This window comes from Xenopus laevis, chromosome 3S (genome assembly GCF_017654675.1).
Source record: "Xenopus laevis strain J_2021 chromosome 3S, Xenopus_laevis_v10.1, whole genome shotgun sequence".
Lineage (NCBI taxonomy): Eukaryota > Metazoa > Chordata > Amphibia > Anura > Pipidae > Xenopus > Xenopus laevis.
Window position 1 is genome coordinate 8,793,630 of NC_054376.1, and position 17,217 is coordinate 8,810,846.

The 17,217-nt window shown below is 40.2% G+C and overlaps 1 protein-coding gene across 2 annotated transcripts in view; it reads right to left on the reverse strand.

Moving 5' to 3' along the window:
* Positions 1–3,052: 3,052 nt before the first annotated feature.
* Positions 3,053–17,217, reverse strand: part of LOC108712590 (potassium voltage-gated channel subfamily A member 1-like) — a 108,724-nt gene continuing 94,559 nt past the window's right edge. For both annotated transcript variants that reach the window (XR_001935006.2, XM_041587980.1), the window contains one exon: positions 3,053–3,285. The gene's annotated coding sequence lies outside the window, so the exon portion shown is untranslated. The remainder of the gene's footprint in view (positions 3,286–17,217) is intronic.

Below are 17,217 nucleotides of genomic sequence, written 5' to 3' on the forward strand. Positions count from 1 at the left end.
TAACTTTCGTTAAATGTGTGTCCTTCTATACATGACTTGAGAGAGAGTGTCATTGGCTTTCACAAAATTTTGAATTTGTCAAGAGAATTCTGGGAGTTGTAGTTCTGCAACATTTTGGTGGTGCAACAATGCTATGGAAAGTGTATGTTGTTCAGGGATTGCAGGGCTAGAATAAGTGGGAACATCTGATTAATATTGATGGATTTTAGATGATTTTGATGTAGTATTTCCATCAATGTGTGCAAATAAATGCACCCAGGAAAGTGACTTTTATTACTGTGTCTCTTTAACTAGGTTTTATAACATCTTATACATATGGAGCTCCATCTATATTCTGTGACCTCTGCTTCTCCCGCAGGCCTGGTCCTTGTATAGTCAACATCTCCCAATAGCAAGTAGACTCCTTCAAAGTCATGAATGGTCTCAGCTTGGAGGAATATCTGAGGAAGGACAGTCAGAGAAAGCTCCAGGACTGAACTAATCTTATAACTACTCTTAAAATGCTGAGTAGCTTCACAAAACTTTATAGCCTGGTGCATTATGTAGGTTAGTTTTATTATCATATAGTTTGTGGTTGACAATAATAATATAATAAAGATTTCAGTTAGGGATGCACCGAATCCAGGATTCGGCCTTTATCAGCAGGAGGGAAATCGCTTGACTTTTTTTTTTTCCCACAAAACAAGGAAGTAAAAAATGTTTTCCCCTTTCCACCCCTAAACTGCATATGCAAATTAGGATTGGTATTCAGCCAAACCTTTCACAAAGAATTCAGTGGTTCAGCCGAATCCAAAATAGTAGATTCGGTGCATCCCTAATTTCAGTGTCTATATACAGTAGTCTTACAGATGTTGCTAGACTACAGTTTCCAACATTCTCCAGTATATCAGGAGATGTAGTCCAACCACCATAAAGGATGTTGCACTATAACTCCCATATGTAACAAAAGGCACTACGCAATGTCGGATTGGCCATTGGGATACCAGGAACAGGGCCGGAACAAGGGGTAGGCAGAGTAGGCACGTGCCTAGGGCGCAAAGCTGAGGGGGCGCCAGGCACGTACCTACTCTGTCGCCTACCCCGTGTCTGGTCCCGTCTCTCCCCGACTGCCGCTGGTGTCTTGCGCATAAATGCTCTTCTGGGCATGCGCGCACACATTGCGCGCTGGAACTAAATTTCGCACATGCGGAGTCGAGCGCGCACAGAGCCGGCGCCGTGGCCCGCCAGGTTGGCTAGGGTGCCTGGCCGGGTTAGCACGGCTCTGACCAGGAAAACTCCCGGCGGGCCCAGGTGTCAGTGGTCCCTCTTGCTTCTAACCATTTAGCATTTTTAATTGTCATTCCCTATTTCTTTATGGGAAAAAATGCTTAATAATGGAAGAATATAGTATGCGATACAAAAAAAAGGTTGAATGAGTAGAGGAGGAGGAATAATAGTTTGGAAAGTGGGTCCACGGTCTAAGGTTTTTTGGTGGGCCCATGGTCTCCCAGTCCGACACTGCACCAGGCACAGAGTAACAGCATTTCAAGCTCTTAAGGGAACATGACAAATAGCCTTACAGCCTGTTCAGTGCCCACTGCTGCATTTTTAGCACAATTTAGTGTGCTGCCGTTACAGGTTTCACTAAATAAGACATTACCCCAGGATTATGATGATTAAGATACTGTAGCAAATGATGGGGCTGCTTCAACAGCCTGTGTTCCCTTTGTATTAGCAGTAATTAAACCAAACTCATGAAAGGGAAGACTTTATTATCACATTTATTTAAATAAAACTGCAATACAATCTGTAAATAAATAAAACGGAGTGTCATGTTACCAAGAAAAGAAATACTTTTAAAGGAGAAATAGTATATTCCTACAACTTTTGTACAGTTAGGACACTCCAGACTCTTCCTGGAGTTAAAATATTTGAGTGCATCTGTTTTATTCCCACTACAACAAGGGCTTTTCTTTTTTACTTCTGGCCATCCCCTCCAGCTTACAAGAAGCTTGTAGACTTATTTAAACATCACAGTACCAGTTATTCAGCCATTGTTCCAGCAATATCTAGGACAGCAGATACGTGTTCACCCCTGAAACTCATTCTGGGCTAAAGGAGAAGGAAAGGTTAAGCTATATCAGAAAGGTCTATATAAATACACTAGTAAATCTTTAAAGTAATGTTGCTCTGAGTCCTCTGTCAAAAGAAACACCACATTTCTTTCCTTCTATTGTGTACTCATGGGCATCTGTATCAGACTTCCTGTTTTCAGTTTAAACCTCCAGGGCTAGGGCTTGAGCATGCTCAGTTTGCTCCTCTCTTCCTCTCTCCTCCTTACCTGCTGTAATCTGAGCCCAGTGCTATGAGTGAGCAGGGAGAGACTCAGGCAGGAAGTGATGTCACAGCAAGCTAATATGGCAGTTAATATCCTAAACAAACAGTGTCTAGAGCTGTTTACTCAGATATGGAAAAGCATTCTGAAGAATAAAAATGGTGTTCTAGCTTGCACTGTTGTGGCTAATCTATTGGCAATAAACTGCCTTGGTAGCTTTCCTTCTCCTGGCTTTAAGCATCTAAGGGCATGTTACCCAAATCTCTATTCTGTCCCACAGTTGGGGAACCAATACATCAGATGATCTTCTGGCCTCCTCTCCATAGCTGATGTCTGGCTTTACATCAGCCCTTGCTCTTCAAGGTTCTGCCACCCATACTAAAGACCAAAAGCTTTATAATGGTATTGCTTTATTCAAGAAAAATCTATTATTTTTGTTACATCTCGTACTGAACAGGGTGATTAAAATGCTCCACTTTTGTGTGTGAGGTAGATAAATATATTGCCAGTGCACAACTAATCCCTGCAAAATAGACTCCTTACTAACAAAACAGAAACAGGGAGGGGGTTGTACAGTATATTGGTAATCTAGTTATTTAAATCTCAAGTACCAATCATTTCAGTTTCAATCTCCCTGTTCAGATCAAGAACAAAGTTGCCGACACAGAACAGCTTCACTTTTAAGGTACCATCATTTATGTGAAATACCCTGTGATATTTTATCTTGGCTTCCTTCTATGTTGCCTTGTGGTCATTTTATTGTACAGAGCTAAATATTATGTCCATAAACTGCAATAATAATAATAATAAATAATGCTAAATAATAAATAACGCTAAGTATAACTTGTATTTCTTTTTAAATGTAATCGTAAGATGTTTTCTGGTAGCCCATTCAATACTGTGTTCTTTACATCTTTTGTCTCAGACATCCAATCAGTTATAGCTTCAACAATTGTTATGAGGTGTGTTCCCTGAAAAAGAACAAAGAAAGAAAAGTAAGAGCAATGTTAAAACCAAAGGCGATCGATATGATAAATGATATCTGCTGGTTCCTATCTCCATACATATAGATGGAGCAAACCTTGACATCACACAGAACACACAATACTACATAGTAACATTTGGCCACCTGCAAATTGTTTAGTGAAACTGCTGCAAAAAAAATTGCTGCAACAAAAAAGTCGCTTGTGAAAAAATTGTTGCACATCAAAATAATTTTGACGCCCATTGACTTTAATGCATTTGGACAAAAAAAAGTCACACGTGTAGAAACCGTAGAGCACATAAAAATTGTCGCGTGTCAACATTATTTTGACGCCCATTGACTTCAATACGTTTCACAAATTTTTTTAGCCATTTCACATATTTTTTGGCAAAGCGAAAAGGGACAGATTCACCCATCACTAGCCGCAGCCTGATATTCAACACCAGTAATGCATGTTTGATTAACATTCTTGTTTATTGTTTTGTTATTGTTTATTAAAACAAATAAAACATGACCTTTAGAATAAAAAAGGAGTCACATGGTGGAACATGATGAGCCATAGGTGTTCACTGTAAGTCTGGTTGAATCTTTGGAAATGACCACACCTGGGCAACCTAAATCACCAAATCAATTTAACTGATTTGATGACCTAAGCTTAAAATGCCAATCGCAGCCTCAGGACAATTGTCTGTTCCTTACATCACAGCTTATGGTGTTATACCCATACACAAACATCAGCAACATATCGTATATACTCGAGTATAAGCCGACCCGAGTATAAGCCGAGGTACCTAATTTTACCTACGAAAACTGGGAAAACTTATTGACTCTAGTATAAGCCTAGACACAACTACAGCCCGGTCTCCCAGCAGCGCACATTCTGCCAAAGCAACCCCCCCAGCGATCAACCGGACTTCTTTGCAAAGTTGATGGTGACAGAGAATTGCCAAATGGATTACTGTGTGCATTGTCGCACTGTCCCACTACCATGTGCAGAGGGCGCTGTGTGATATTGCCATCACTGTTAATCCTTCATATAACCAATAGAGGGCGCTGTGTGATATTGCAGTCACTGTTATTCTTTAATATAACCAACAGAGGGCGCTGTGTGATATTGCAGTCACTGTTATTCTTTCATATAACCAACAGAGGGCACTGTGTGATATTGCAGTCACTGTTATTCTTTCATATAACCAACAGAGGGCGCTGTGTGATATTGCAGTCACTGTTAATCTTTCATATAACCAACAGAGGGCGCTGTGTGATATTGCAGTCACTGTTATTCTTTCATATAACCAACAGAGGGCGCTGTGTGATATTGCAGTCACTGTTAATCTTTCATATAACCAACAGAGGGCGCTGTGTGATATTGCAGTCACTGTTATTCTTTCATATAACCAACAGAGGGCGCACTGTTATTCTTTAATATAACCAACAGATGGCGCTGTGTGATATTGCAGTCACTGTTATTCTTTCAAATAACCAACAGAGGGCGCACTGTTATTCTTTCATATAACCAACAGAGGGCGCTGTGTGATATTGCAGTCTCTCCCCAAGTGAACTGTTGGTATAGGAATGATTAAAAGTGACTGCAATCTCAGCTACTGCCCGCTGACCCGAGTATAAGCCGAGGTGGACTTTTTCAGCACATTTTGGATGCTGAAAAACTCGGCTTATACTCGAGTATATATGGTAATTTAACTACAGAGAATTGGCCGACATTCATTAAAATATGCCATTATGATTGGTTAGTACGGATGGGGAATCCCCTGTTATGAGTTTAGATTTACATGGTAATGGGCTCCGAATAAACTTGCCTTTTTTGATATATGGTTGCCTAATATTGGATTTAACACAATATGCCGATGGTTGATTATGATGACTTTTTCCAAATTTGGAACTTTCGAGGCCTACCAGTAGGGATGCACCGAATCCACTATTTTGTATTCGAACCCCTGAATCCTTCGCAAAAGATTTGGCCGAATACCGAACCGAATCCTAATTTGCAGATACAAATTAAGGGTGGGAAGGGGAAAACATTTTTTACTTCCTTGTTTTGCAACAAAAAGCCATGAAATTCCCCTCGCCGCATTAAGATTCGATTCGGTTCGGCCGGGCAGAAGGATTCGGCCGAATCTGAATCCTGCTGAAAAAGGCCGAATCCTGGACTCGGTGAATCCCTACTTACCAGTCCCGCATGTGATGCTCTATTCTTCATTACTAAACAATATAAAATGTAATTCAGCTAAAGCCGCTGGTGGTTAGTGCCCCACGTTAGCAAAACAAAAACAGCATGCTTGGGGGATCCAGGGAAGACAGAATTCTCTATAGATAAGAGGTTTTATTGGACAGTTTTTATCAGGGGAATAACTACAGTGGAGACAAACCCTGTAGCTGCAGGGGGGCCTAGAAGGTATAGGGGCCCCATGAGGCCAACCTCTAAACATTTTGGGGGCCTGAAAAATTATTTGCTGTGGGGCACAGTAATATCTCTTTGTGCCACTGGTTTTAATTTATCATAACCACCATAGTTTATAAAATAAACACAGTGATAGGAAAATATTGGTGTATTTAGTCATAATTTCAAGAATATCTAGGGGAGCAAATATATTTCACCTTAAATCTCACTTTAACTGACCTTCAAGCTGGGCTTTCTGGTGTCAAATGAGATCAAAGAACCATTCTCCATCATATTCACCCTAAATGATGTTTAGCTGAACCCCATCATAGCTGCTTCAAGCACCACAGTTTGGAAACCAGTGCCTTAAAGGAGAACTAACCCCTAACAATGTATATAGCTTAAAATGCCATATTTTATATACTGAACTTATTGCACCAGCCTGAAGTTTCAGCTTGTCAATAGCAGCAATGATCCAGGACTTCAAACTTGTCACAGGGGGTCACCATCTTGGAAAGTGTCTGTGACACTCACATGCTCAGTGGGCTCTGATTGGCTGTTGAGAAGCTAAGCTTAGGGCTCGTCACTAATTATCCAGCAGAAAATGAGCTTCCCTGGCTGTAATATAAGCTGATGCTACAGGTTTGCTGATTATTAAATTCTGATGCTAATTGCACTGGTTTCTGTGCTGCCATGTAGTAATTATCTGTATTAATTACTAATCAGCCTTATATTGTGACATTTCTATTCTATGTGTACTGTATATTGTGAGTGGGTCCCTAAGCTCAATAAGTGACAGCAGCACAGAGTATGTGCAGTGAATCAGCAGAAAAGAAGATGGGGAGCTACTGGGGCATCTTTGGAGACACAGATCTTTACCGCTAAAGGGCTGTGGTTGCCTTGGGCTGGTACAAAAGCCCAAAACATGATGTGCAACATTTCTATCCTACTTCTTTAGCTAGGCTTTAGTTCTCCTTTAATGTTTGCTACTACGTTGGAATATGCTGTGGTTATCGTTTGCTACATACTTACTACAAAATAACAATCTAAATCTGTCCCTATGTGACCAGTTTAAGAGCACAAAAATTCAACCAGATTCGACTGTACTTCCAGAAAACACAAAGAATAGAAACATCTGATTAAAACCTGCCAAGTTGTAGAGTTACTACTGATCACCTGCCTTTCAGTAGATAAAAAGCTTTTTCATGTTCATACACTGCAGGAGTGTCTCCCGGCACTGTCATACTAGACCCCCAGGGGCCAGTGAATACAGAGCTATTATAAACACAGGCATAAATCACTAACTTGTAAGCAGCAGGGCAGAGACAACACAAATGTAGCTCATAAATCACACTCCAGCAGGCTTCCCCAGATAACCCTGGGCCACAAGTACCTGTATCCTTGGAATGCATGAATTCTATTTGTCTCGCCTTATTCTGGGATTCCTTTATATAGCTTTCTACAAACTATGAACACAGTTGTTTTTACACAGGACAGTTCTGACCCAGGACAGATGGGTCAGACACTCCTACAATATTTGATGGGTGATGGGTCAGACACTCCTCCAATAAATGATGGGTGATGGGTCAGACTCTCCTCCAATATATGATGAGTGATGGGTCAGGCACTCCTCCAATATATATGAGGTGATGGGTCAGACATTCGTCCAGTATATGCTGGGTGATGGGTAAGACACTCCTCCAATATATGAGGGGTGATGGGTCAAACACTCCTCCAATATATGATGGGTGATTGGTCAGACACTCCTCCAATATATGATGGGTCAGACACTCCTACAATATTTGACGGGTGATTGGTCAAACACTCCTCCAATATAATTTCACGAGAGTTGAGAACAGAGAGGACGCTGAAGCAGAGTTACTGCTGGTGTGCAAATTTATTGTCCACACGGATAATAAATTTGCACACCAGCAGTAACTCTGCTTCAGCGTCCTGTCTGTTCTCAACTCTCGTGAAATTATATTACTAAATTTTGGTGCCGGGACGGAGCACCAGTGAGACAGCTATAGGACCAGCTATACTCTCCACCGTGTATATATCTACTATTTGTGACTCTTCCAATATATGATGGGTGATGGCTCAGACACTCCTCCAATATATGATGAGTGATCGGTCAGACTCTCCTCCAATATATAATGAGTAATGGGTCAGATACTCCTCCAATATATGAGGGGTGATGGGTCAGACATTCCTCCAATATATGATGGGTGATGGATCAGACACTCCTCCAATATATGAGGGGTGATGGGTCAGATACTCCTCCAATATATGATAGGTGATGGGTCAGACACTCCTCCAATATATGATGGGTGATGCGTCAGACTCTCCTCCAATATATGATGGGTGATGGGTCAGACATTCTTACAATATATGATGGGTGATGGGTCAGACACTCCTCCAATATATGATGGGTGATGGGTCAGACATTCCTCCAATATATGAGGGGTGATGGGTCAGACATTCCTCCAATATATGATGGGTGATGGGTAAGACACTCTTCCAATATATGAGGGGTGATGGGTCAGACACTCCTCCAATATATGATGGGTCAGACACTCCTCCAATATATGATGGGTGATGGGTCAGACACTCCTCCAATATATGATGGGTGATGTGTCAGACTCTCCTCCAATATATGATGGGTGATGGGTCAGACATTCCTCCAATATATGATGGTTGATGGGTCAGACACTCCTCCAATATATGATGGGTGATGGGTCAGACACTCCTCCAATATATGATGGGTGATGTGTCAGACTCTCCTCCAAATATGATGGGTGATGGGTCAGACATCACTCCAATATATGATGGGTGATGGGTCAGACATTCCTCCAATATATGATGGGTGATGGGTCAGACACTCCTCCAATATATGAGGGGTGATGGGTCAGAAATTCCTCCAATATATGATGGGCGATGGGTCAGACACTCATCCAACATATGAATTAAGGGCAATGGCACACATTTGACCCATTTTAACATTTGACCCTAACTTAGCTCTAATCACTTCTAAAGCTTTAAATAAGGTGCAATGAAGCGTAGGGATGGGTGAATTTTTTCGCCTCGTTTCCCCGAAAAAATTACGCCCATAGACTTGTATGGCGCCGTGCGTATGTATTCTTGTTTCCTAGGGGTATAATACTGTACATTGAACTAGCTCTGTATTTATCCTTCTGTGTGTTCTGGGGCATTATACATGCAGTTGGCCCTATATTCATCCTACCATGTAATATGGGGTATATTGTACATGGAACTGCCACCGTTTTTGTTATGTGTCCTGGGGTATTATGCATTAAACTGGCACTCAATTTATCATGCCATGTGTTGTATGTATTTGTGGAATTACCACAACATATAAATCCTGCCATGTGTTCTGGGGTATATGAAATTGCCCCTGGGTACCAACAATTTATTTGTATAGAGAATGCCTTTAATTCAGACTCCCCAAACACAAACATCACTTGATGACAGAAGGAATAATGGAGAATGCAAAACATAGGGAAATACTAGTTGAAAAAAAAGAGAATCTTGAGCATACTCTGTTTTAGTAGGGCAATTACCCTAAAGGTATGGCCAAGGGGTTTACAAATAAAAGGTTGAATGTTCTTTAATGGTCCTTGATAATGTTCTATATCAAAATTAAGGTGCACAAACTGTGAATGATGGCTGAAAACTACTAGTAGTAGTAGTTTTAATTCACATTTCATTCCAACAATCAAGCAGTGTTGCATAAAAAAAACTCCTTATTGTTGCTAATAAGTATTTGAAAAGGTTTTTCTTTTACTTTATTGTATGATTTTTAACTGGTAGCATCATGTATCCCTTTCGCAATGCCTGCAGCTGCATTGTAAAAAAAAAAAAAAAAAAAAGAGAGATATATATATACATGCAGGGCATAGTTTAAGACTCTGTCAGCTGCAGATACAATTTAAGATAAATACTGAGCACTGACCTTCCTACAGTGGAGCCAACTATTTCCAGCACTGTATATATATACATATATATATATCTATATATATATATATATATATATATATATATATATATATATATATATATATATATATATATATATATATATATGAGGTCTCAGTAGTTCTTGGTCAGTCATGCAGTTGAGGAATATTTTAGAATGGAAAGCATCTAGATATGCCAGACGCAACCCTAACAAATACCTAACTGCATTACCAAGCATTGTTTTGGCAATAACAGTATTCTGAAAAATATTATCTTGGGGTAGTCCATGCCCAGTGGCATAGTGGTATCCCAGTTAGGAGCTGCAAGCTACCTACTTGCATCCATGCCTTTATTTGAGGAGCAGTGTGGCTGATACATCATGGCTGATACATTAGATAGGTACAAGAAGGGGTTGGATGGTGTTTAGCAAGTGAGGGAATACAGGGATATGGGAGATAGCTCATAGTACCAGTTGATCCAGGGGCTGGTACGATTGCCATCTTGGAGTCAGGAAGGGGGAATTCGTAGTTTGTATTTAGTGGAAGGTCTGTCGGGTATGAACCTACTGAATGATTCCTGTACTGTGTGTATTGAAGGCTGCAGTTCCTAGAAAGAAGTGGTTCTGTAGAGATGCTTGGGGCAAACTCACTAACCTGCGGAGTTGCGCTAGCGCAGCCTTCGTCGCACTTAGCCAGGCGAATCCGAAGTTGCGCTCAGGGAGGCGAAAGGTGGCGAAGTTGCGCTAGCGTTAATTCCTCAAGCAAAGCAAAGTTATGCTAGTGATGCCTAGTTTGCATACGGCGCCAAGTTAAAGTACAATGGTATATGGCGAAGTAACGAAATGACGTCACACTGACGAATTTGCGCTAGCATTAGCCGCTTTGCGCTTTAGTGAATTTAGTGTCTCATAAATATTGGAGGAGGCCGGTTAGCAAGCTGAGATGAATAGATGTTTGACAGTTGACACTACAATATAAATATCCGATCTATGTAAAAATAAAAAAAGAGCTTTCTGTATAATAGCATCAATTATGCACGTTGGCTGCGAGTGCATAAATTATAAAGCCATAGGAAGCCTTACTGATTCAACACTTTCAGATTTCTTTTATCAAGCCTCATGAGGGAACACTGATACTTTGATAAAGAGGCATCAAGCACCTTTGTCTCAGCTGAGTTCTGCCAGACATGTATATCCCTCTTCTGCTACTGCATGAGATCTAATACGCATTTAGTTGCGTGTGGCGCTACAGGAGTCCTGTGCTATATGGGAGAGCAGGTTCACTTTAATATGGCGTGCCTCCACCTAAGTCAGGACAGGCTGAACTGTAATAACCCTCCCTGGGAACTTCTCTGATGCGCAATACACAGACACAGTGGAACGGCAGGACACTATTCCTTTAAATTACAATGATACAGGCAGCCTGTCAGTCAGGAGCAACTTCACTCAAATAACACAGCTGGTGATCTCTGAGCTGCTGAAGGGAATCCCCACTTATGTGGCAGTTGCTTCAAAGTCCTCCCTTTGGTTTTCTGTGCCCTGAGAAGAGCACGCTTTGTTCTTCAGAGCCCTGACAAGGACCCCCTTTCCTTCCGCACCCTAAAGAGAGCGCACTTTTCTGCCACTGGGGTTCCCCACTAAGTTTTCCACACACAAACTCTGGGAGTAAGTACACTGTACTGCACTGTACTCTGCTGATTCTATTTCCCAGCAGCCCCTTCTTTCTCCCACTTCCTTCCTGTCAGCTCACAGAGGGTAGGGCTCCTCCCCCTCCTTACACAGAAACAATACAGAGGAGAGACAAGTGTACACAGCTCAACTACATATGTATCACAGATATCTGTTTCAAAAAGCCATGTGCATGTTGTGTATGTACTGTACATGTATTTGGTTATATAATATCTGAGATATACTCACAATTCCCTGACCTGTACAAGTCAGCCTGTAATCTTGTGCCTTTTTATGGTCCCATATCTCCTCAGTGGCTTCTAATATCCTTATCATTTAACCTAGGGGGAATACATTAGCCCTTCTAATACATGAGTGATACTCCAAGTTTTCTGACCTTTAAAATTCAGGGTACATTACCCCTTATAATACATGAGTGATACTCAGAATTCCCTGTATAACTCAGCCTGCAGCCTTGTGTCTTTATATGGTCACATAACCCCTCAGTGACTTCTAATATCCTTATCATTTACAGTAGGGGGTACATTATCCCTTATAATACATGAGTGATACTCAGAGTTCCCTGTATAACTCAGCCTGCAGCCTTGTGCCTTTATATGGTCACAGAACAACCCCTCAGTGACTTCTAATATCCTTATCATTTACAGTAGGGGGTACATTATCCCTTATAATACATGAGTGATACTCTGAGTTCCTTGTATAACTCAGCCTGCAGCCTTGTGCCTTTATATGGTCACAGAACAACCCCTCAGTGACTTCTAATATCCTTATCATTTACAGTAGGGGGTACATTACCCCTTTACAGTATTATTACCCCTTATAATACATGAGTGATACTCAGAGTTCCCTGTATAACTCAGCCTGCAGCATTGTGCCTTTATATGGTCACAGAACAACCCCTCAGTGACTTCTAATATCCTTATCATTTACAGTAGGGGGTACATTATCCCTTATAATACATGAGTGATACTTCTAATATCCTTATCATTTACAGTAGGGGGGTACATTACCCCTTCTAATACATGAGTGATACTCAGAGTTCCCTGTATAACTCAGCCTGCAGTCTTGTACCTTTATATGGTCACAGAACAGCCCCTCAGTGACTTCTAATATCCTTATCATTTACAGTAGGGGGGTACATTATCCCTTATAATACATGAGTGATACTCAGAGTTCCCTGTATAACTCAGCCTGTAGCCTTGTGCCTTTATATGGTCACAGAACCCCTCAGTGAATTCTAATATCCTTATCATTTACAGTAGGGGGTACATTATCCCTTATAATACATGAGTGATACTCAGAGTTCCCTGTATAACTCAGCCTGCAGCCTTGTGCCTTTATATGGTCACAGAACCCCTCAGTGACTTCTAATATCCTTATCATTTACAGTAGGGGGTACATTATCCCTTATAATACATGAGTGATACTCAAGAGTTCCCTGTATAACTCAGCCTGCAGCCTTGTGCCTTTATATGGTCACAGAACAACCCCTCAGTGACTTCTAATATCCTTATCATTTACAGTAGAGGGTACATTATCCCTTATAATACATGAGTGATACTCAGAGTTCCCTGTATAACTCAGCCTGCAGCCTTGTGCCTTTATATGGTCACAGAACCCCTCAGTGACCTCTAATATCCTTATCATTTACAGTAGGGGGTACATTATCCCTTATAATACATGAGTGATACTCAGAGTTCCCTGTATAACTCAGCCTGCAGCCTTGTGCCTTTATATGGTCACAGAACCCCTCAGTGACCTCGAATATCCTTATCATTTACAGTAGGGGGTACATTATCCCTTATAATACAACTTGGTTTGTTGTATAACTCTGTAATGATAATCATTGATGATGCCTAATACCATAAGGAGTACAATTTACACTGTGTATATATTCCAAAATTCTAGGACTTGGATAATGGGATGAGATAGAGGCATAGCTGCCGCATCAGTTTGTCCAATCACAAACAAGATATCCAGCAAGACAAAGCATGAGTGGGGTCCTCTTATCCAACTAATAATTGTGCCTTTTATGCTCCCAGAGGAGATGCTTAGTTGGTTAAGTGCTCCATCGTCAGGTAGGGGGGTGACACTAGATCCAAATATCCAGTTAAAGAAGCTGGAAGTTCTTCTCTCAAGGTTACATCTGTTTCTTCACTACACATCCATTCCTATATGAGAAAGAGCAATGATAAAGGCAAGCAAACATTTCTCTATGCCAAGGTTCAGTTTGTTATACTGTTCTGTGAAGTGTCATATTCAGTAGTTCTGTTTTAGGTTTTAAAGGGCAAGTCTGCCTAAAAATTTGCCTAATAAAAGAAAACATTATTCTAAGCAACTTTGCAACATACATTCATTACACATTTTCTATGGTTTTTAAGTTATTCGTATTGCTATTAAAATCAGGGTTTGCCTGTCCCTTTCTATTCTCTTCACTGATGTCTAAGACTGTTGATACAAAGACAAGGCAGCTGATTAACAGGCCTGTCTTGGCTGGGGGAACCAAGAACACTGTTCAAAAAGTAACAACTGGGAGTTAAATTCGGAGAACTAAAGAAGTAGGTAGAAATGTTGTACATTATGTTTTGTGCTTCTGTACCAGCCCAAGGCAACCACAGCCTTTTAGCAGTAAAGATCGGTGTCTCCAAAGATGCCCCAGTAGCTCCCCATCTTCTTTTCTGCTGATTCACTGCACATGCTCTGTGCTGCCGTCACTTACTGAGCTTAGGGACCCACTCACAATATACAGTACACATAGAATAGAAATGTCACAATATAAGGCTGATTAGTAATTAATACACATAATTACTACATGGCAGCACAGAAACCAGTGCAATTAGCATCAGAATTTAATAATCAGCCCTGTAGCATCAGCTTATATTATAGGCCAACCTCATTTTCTGCTGGATAATTAGTGACGACCCTTAATATAAAATTGATGAGAGCGTTATTCCAAGCAATTTTGTAATTTACATTTATTATTTATTTTCTTTTTATTCCAAGATATTAAGGGATACATGTGCTGTTAATATGAATGAATTTTGTTCCAACAGCGCCACCTGCTGGTCAGTTTCTGACCAGTCTGACCACCAAGTAGTCAAGGAAGTTGTCAGGAGAAGATAAGAGGCTGCTTTGATCTTTTTCTCCGTAGGAAAGTTTTGAGAAAGGGTTCTAATTGTTTTCCTAAGCAGAAGAACATCAGAGCAGCCTCTTTCCAGGGCCGGATTTACATAATGGGCGCCCCTAGGCCCACTGCCCTTTATTCGTGCAAATTTTCAGCAATGGGGCTTGGTGCATGGGAAGTTTAAAAATGAGTTTAATAAATGAGTCAGAAACTGACCAGCAGGTGGCAAAACAAAATTCATTCATATTAACAGCACATGTATCCCTTAATATATTGGAATAAAAAAATAAATAAATAATGAATGTAAATTACAAAATTGCTTAGAATAGCACTCTCATAAATTTAACATTCACTTATTTTAAAGGTTTACTTATCCTTTAAGCCAATGCTGCTTTCAATATCAATTGTTTTTACAAATAACTTTAAAGCACTGAAAATGTATAATGAATGTATATTGCAAAGTTGCTTAGAATTATGTTTTCTTTTTTGGGGGTTGACTTACCCTTTAAATTCAACAAACACACTGAAAATGCCAATGTTTATTTCTCAATTACTTATTGAGAACTGATACCGACATCTTAGGCCTATAGTGATTAGGTCATGGCAAAATGGTACCCGACTGGCTCAGAAATGTTTAAAGTGAAAACTGAAATATTATTAATAAATAGTATTATTAACATGAAGGGGCAGATTTATCAAAGGTTGAGGTGAATTTTCGAATGAAAAAGAAATTCAAATTTAGTTTTTTGTGTACTTCGACTAGGGAATAGTCAAAATTCGATTCGCATTTGAAAAAAATTAAAAATTCGAATTTTGAAATTTATTGTGTACTGTCTCTTTAAAAAATCGAATTCGACCATTCGCCATCTAAAACCTCAAATACGATCGAATACGTTATTAATTGGATTCGTATGATTTGAATTTGGCCGAATACGGACCTATTCGATCAAAAAAAAAAACTTTGACTTATTTTCGGTTGGTAAAATATGCCCCGAAATGCTCTGTGTAGAAAACAATGCTCCTTTGTGCTGTTCTATAATATTATAGGGTTTATATGATCATTATTGATAAAACCTGACAATTATTCAAATATAGGGTTTTTATCCTTGATCTTCAGTCTATTCTAGACCTGATTTTACAGGTCCATTTTTTAAAAATATACATGTTAATCCTCATAATTGATTCATCTCCGTGTCTTTCACTGCACTAATTTGCAGTTGCTGTTGGAAAGGGATAATCAGACATCTGTCGCCGGCACAGAATTTTTATGTGAAAACGGCCCTAGCTCATTATAACGTGCAGCACAACATAAAAAAAAAAAAAAAAAACTTTAAATGAGATGTTGCGGCAACCGTTGCCAAGTCAGGAAGTCCCTCTTGGCAACAGAGCTGATAGGGAGAGCACTCGCATCTCTGCCACTTTAATCGGATTTGCCAATTAGTCATAAAAGGTGAAGCAACACATTCTGGAATATAATTATGACTTTGGCATTCAGAAGGCTATGGAAGATTGATTTAATTACTGGTTTAACTCTCTTTGCTTTATCTAGGCTTACCTAAACCTCGTTTTATGTCGAGACATTCATTCACTTCATATTCAGTGCTAGGATACGAGATATTTTTCTGCTCCCAGTAACCATCTTGTTGGGCTGCTCACTAATTAGTCTGAATGTACCTGCGAACATGAATGCAATACGGGTAAAGGGAAGTTAAAGGAGAACTAAACCCTAAAAATGAATATGGCTAAAAATGTCTTTTTTATATATTAAACAAATTGCTCCAGCCTAAAGTTTCAGCTTGTCAATAGCAGCAATGATCCAGGACTTCAAACCTGTCACAGGGGGTCACCATCTTGGAAAGTGTCTGTGACACTCACATGCTCAGTGGGCTCTGATTGGCTGTTGAGAAGCTAAGCTTAGGGCTCGTCACTAATTATCCAGCAGAAAATGAGCTTCCCCTGTAATATAAGCTGCCATGTAGTAATTATCTGTATTAATTACTAATCAGCCTTATATTGTGACATTTCTATTCTATGTGTACTGTATATTGTGAGTGGGTCCCTAAGCTCAGTAAGTGACAGCAGCACAGAGCATGTGCAGTGAATCAGCAGAAAAGAAGATGGGGAGCTACTGGGGCATCTTTGGAGACACAGATCTTTACTGCTAAAGGGCTGTGGTTGCCTTGGGCTGGTACACAAGCACAAAACATAATGTACAACATTTCTAGCTACTTCTTTAGTTAAGTTTTAGTTCTCCTTTAAAGGTGAACCAGCCCTTTAACCAACAAATAATCTACAGTGTATAATAAATGACCTATCAAACTGGCATATACATTCCGTATCAGTATGTGTTGCCCTTTTACATCTGACCCTTTGAGCCACCATTTTGTCATGGTCTATGTGTCACTCACTGATCACCTGACAGGAAATAATACAGATTTTGTAACAGGAAGTAGTATGAGTGTAAAGACACACTTTGGGGCAAATTCACTAAGCGCCGAAGCGCCGAACGCTAGCGTTAATTCGCTAGCGTTTGGCATTTTCGCTACTGCGCAAATTCACTAAGTTTCGCTAGTGTTACTTCGCACCCTTACGCCTGGCGAATTTTCGCTAGCGACGAAACTACGCAAATTCACTAACTTGCGCAGTGTACTGAACGCTACCTTTTACTCTAGACTTCCTTCGCCACCTCAGACCTGGCGAAGCGCAATAGAGTAGTTAGGGATTGTTTCCA